The following is a 3914-nucleotide window of genomic DNA, read 5'->3' as shown; positions in this document are numbered from 1 at the left end:
ACAGATGGTTGTGAGCCACCATGTGGTTGCTGGGAATTGAACTCAGGACCTTTGGAAGAGCAGGCAATGCTCTTAAACCACTGAGCCATTTCTCCAGCCCCGAATTGCACATCTTTTATATGTACACCCAAGAACGTTGAACTTTAATTAAAGGTTTTTGAAGAGGAGAGTAGGAAAGAGTGAAGTCTATTTACAAGTCCTTGAGTCTTTTTCACCCTTTTCTATGGAAAATGACTATGCGTCCTGAAGGTTAGATGTGGGATTATAAGGACTGTTGTCATGTAGGTTTCCTTGCTTTACCAGTAGTTTGTAATTGAAACCTTTCTATTGTTGATATTCATATGTAATATTTAGTATATATGTAGATTAGTGAAAAGTATATGACAGTTCTTAGAAATTGTTTCATAGTAATAGATATTTAGTAACTAAAATTTGAATTCTGTTAACTGATTTACTAGTGTTCAGGTAAATTCAGGCTGTTTCATATCAGACCCACTCCTGTCAAATGAGAAATGTCAGGCTATAACTGACTTACTGGTCTTGCTAGGCGATGAATAATCATAGAGAAATATTTGCTTTCAGAAGTGGAAAATGGGACTATAAGGCAGCAGGAGTGTAGATTCCAGTGAGAGTGTTACCCAGGCTCTGCTCTCTGGTGATGGTCTATACCCAGTCACTTGAAAAAAGTGAAGCAAAAGCAAAAGGGTTACGTGAGCCCAACTATTGAAAGCCTCTCTACAATGTAGTGAGGGGAGGGAAGAACACTTATCTTGTTCCTATGTATGTTTGTATGTATGCATTAAATCGTGGCCTAGTCATGTTCCCAGTTCACTTGCTCTTGCTCTCTCTTTCTCATGTGCTGTCTCCCATGCTCGCTGCTGTGGGCTCATGCCCTCACTCTCATCTCACTGTAGTATAGCTCAGGTTACCTTGAACTCTTTGGCAGTCTTGTTTTAGCCTTCCAGTTTAAGACTGTAACATTATTAATACTTTGGTGATTTTAATTTTTATTTAATAAAGCCTCTAATTGTTTATTCTTTTAGGAAAAGTGATAATTGGTGTTTGGCGAGTTCTGCATTTTGCCATTAGCACTATATTGCTTACTTTAATATGCTCACTACTCCCAAGGTCCCATGTGAAAAAGCAGATGATGAAAATGAGTGGCTAGATTAGTTTAGCCTTCTGTAATTAGCACTTTGTATTCTCACAGCTCAATAGCATTTGTGACCATTCCTCATTGTTTTTATGTTCAAATACATTAAGGGTTTCTTCTAAATTTCTCTTTTTGTGAGGGTAGCTACATTTTTCATGAACCATATAGCAAACATAGTATTTTATAAAGTATATTGGCCCCTCAATCTAAGCAGAAGCGCCTGGGAGGTCCTTTAGTGCAAGGAGTGAGTGTGTCTATACTTTTTTTTTTTTGGATTATTTTTTGAGCCTCAATGTTCTCAGTCATAAAATGGGAAAATTAACTTTCTATAACAAGAATTGGAAATGAAAAAATCAGTTAAGTGATTATTTTGGTCTTTGCCTAATGTAGATGACCCCAGAACTTAGCTGAATGACTTTTGAGTTAAGGTCTTATTTAGCATAGCTGGTTTCAGACTCCTATGTGAACCTGTGATCCACCGTCTACCTCCTGATTACTGGGATTATGGACTGACTTATGCTACCATGCCATGCATGTTTATTTCTCTGCTTCATTTATTGCCTAGTCCAAGACACCTAGCCAATGAAAGCAGTAAAATTTGTCTGCCTATTCTTTAGTCATTTTAAAGGTTCTTTTGGAATTGGAACCACTTTCAATCTTATGGTTCTATAAGTGAAGAGCCTCAAGGCTTTGTAGTATGAGCTTCACTACAGGTACCATGGGGTAGCTGACTTTTTTCGGAGAACGATTCCAAGATGCTTAAAGAGAGAGGCCTTTTAAATTTTAGGATCAGAGCTAGGCATGGTGATACCCAGCTTTAATCCCAGTACTCAAAAAGGTAGAGGCAGGCCAGCTTGTTCTATATAGTAGACTTCCAGACCAGCCAGTGTTACACAGTGAGATCCTGTCTCCAAAAAACAACCACCACCAACAACAATAAAAAACAACTTTAGATTCAGAAAGTGACATTTTAGGTATATTCTATTTTTTGGCAATAATTTCAGCTCACCCTTAAGAGAAAATTAATACATGGATACCAACGGCTAGGGATTATTGGGGGAATCCTGGAAACTGTGGACCACAGCAAAAAGCAAATAGTGTTTTTCCTAGCAGACAATGTCTTTTTCTCCCTTCTAAGAATTTTTTAAAATTACATTTTAAGTCTCTTCTCTCTCTCTCTCTCTCTCTCTCTCTCTCTCTCTCTCTCTCTCTCTCCCCCCCTCTTCCTCTCCCTCCTCCTCTCTCCCTCTTCTCTCTTCCTCTCCTCCTCCCCCCCTCTCCTGTGTGTGTAGTGAGGTGCATGTGTGTGAAGGTCAGATGACAACTTTGGAAGTTAGTTCTCTTCTTCTACCATTTGGTTGCCAGGGGTTAAACTCAGGTGTCAGGTTTGATAGCAAGTACCATTACCCACTGAGCTGTCTAGCTACCCCGATCTAAGGTATTTTATTATTTAGTTGGAATAATACCTGCTAACAATGAAAAAAATGTGTGGACAAACAGAATGTTAAATCTTAGTATGTATAAAATGTAATATAACTAGAAACAAGGATTTCCTTCTTTAAAACTTTCATTATGGATTAATTGAAAGGATTTGTCACCAAGAGAACATGTAACTTGCAGATTGAGGGTTTCAATTTTCTTCTAGTTCTTTATTTTCAACTAGTGTGAGATTTTGTAAGACGTTACATATCAGCATATATCAGTTTGGCTTACCTTGCCTACAGTTTTTTTTTTAAATCAGTAACTCTTGAGACATTGTTAGATAGCATAGCTATCTATTGTCATATTCCTCTATTGCTGAGTAAATGAGTCTAATGTCATATTCCTCTATTGCTGAGTAAATGAGTCTTTACAATACACTGCCTTCACTTTTGAATTTCCAATCTGTTTTTTAGTAAAACTGGTTGAAATGTATACGTTTTCTGATCTTGGAGACTTAAACCCATGCCAGTTGGTTATATAAGTTAAGGTAATATAATTAAGAATGTCTTTAAAAAGTGTATGCTGATAGGGAAAGACTGGCAAAATACACCATTGGATGAAAATTTTAATATTACAAAAGAGTGTGTTATCCTCAGGGAATGTGTTATACATTATACATGACTAAATGTACACATGGGCAGTGTTTGGAAGATTTTATGGTTTCTTTTCTTAGTTCTGGGGACTATGTCTCTGGAGTTCTTATGTAGAAGGAAAATTAATTGGATTTTCAGTGTATGTCCTCTTTTGGTAAAGGATTTATTTTATTTTATGTGTATGAGTGTTTTGATTCCATGTATGCATGTTCACCACATTCATGTCTGGTGTCAGCAGGGGCCAGAAGAGGGTTTTGAGCCACTGTATGGGTGTCAGGAACAGAACCAGGATTCTCTGCAAGTGCTCTTAACTGTGAGCCATTGTTCTAGCTCCTCATTGTATGCCTTTTAAAATTGCACATACTATTTTTGTTTATTATTATTATTATTATTATTATTATTTTTTTTTTTTTTTTTTGGTTTTTCGAGACAGGGTTTCTCTGTAGCTTTGGTGCCTGTCCTGGAACTAGCTCTTGTAGACCAGGCTTTGTTTATTATTTTTAATTGCTGAGTCTGAACATTCAGCTTTAAGAAAAGTGTAATATATATATATATATATGCAGTTAGTTTATTAACATTTTTTGAACATTGGAAGGAACAGATAGGGAGAAAGTTTGAAGTATTACCTGTTTTTCAAAATCTTTACTGGTAAAAGCCCGTATTAACTTTCCTTTTTTTTTTTTTTT

The 3914-nt window shown here is 36.5% G+C and overlaps 1 protein-coding gene across 4 annotated transcripts in view; it reads left to right on the top strand.

Moving 5' to 3' along the window:
* Positions 1-3914, top strand: part of Gigyf2 (GRB10 interacting GYF protein 2) — a 140087-nt gene that overhangs the window by 80328 nt on the left and 55845 nt on the right. The gene's annotated exons all lie outside the window — the stretch shown is intronic.

The sequence above is a fragment of the Microtus ochrogaster genome, linkage group LG4 (genome assembly GCF_000317375.1).
Source record: "Microtus ochrogaster isolate Prairie Vole_2 linkage group LG4, MicOch1.0, whole genome shotgun sequence".
NCBI lineage: Eukaryota > Metazoa > Chordata > Mammalia > Rodentia > Cricetidae > Microtus > Microtus ochrogaster.
The sequence above is the reverse complement of the archived record's forward strand: the minus strand, read 5'-3'. Positions and strand labels throughout refer to the sequence as shown.